Below are 330 nucleotides of genomic sequence, written 5' to 3' on the forward strand. Positions count from 1 at the left end.
TACCTATGGTGAGGACATGCATTTAAGAGATCTTTGAAACGTTCCCAATACTGATAAAATGTCTCCACATCCTTTTGGAAAAAATTCATGATTTGTCTTTTCAAAGCATTAGTTCTTTGCATGGGAAAAAATTTATTTAAAAATTCCATTTGCATTTCTTGCCAAGTCCCAATGGATCTTGGTCTTAAGGAATTCAACCAGGTTTTTGATTTGTCTTTTAAAGAAAATGGGAACAATTTCAATCTTATTACCTCCTTAGTGCATGTTCTATCCATGAATGTGGAACAAGCTTCTTCAAACTCTTTAATATGCAAATATGGGTTTTCAGAT

At 32.7% G+C, this 330-nt stretch overlaps 1 non-coding gene across 1 annotated transcript; it reads left to right on the forward strand.

Annotated features, from left to right (window-relative positions):
- LOC131145272 (small nucleolar RNA R71) lies at positions 1 to 108 on the forward strand. Its single transcript, XR_009134057.1, has one exon. It is a non-coding gene; the product is annotated as a small nucleolar RNA R71 (small nucleolar RNA).
- The last annotated feature ends 222 nt before the right edge of the window (positions 109 to 330 follow it).

The sequence above is a fragment of the Malania oleifera genome, chromosome 12 (assembly GCF_029873635.1).
Source record: "Malania oleifera isolate guangnan ecotype guangnan chromosome 12, ASM2987363v1, whole genome shotgun sequence".
In the NCBI taxonomy this organism is placed as follows: domain Eukaryota; kingdom Viridiplantae; phylum Streptophyta; class Magnoliopsida; order Santalales; family Ximeniaceae; genus Malania; species Malania oleifera.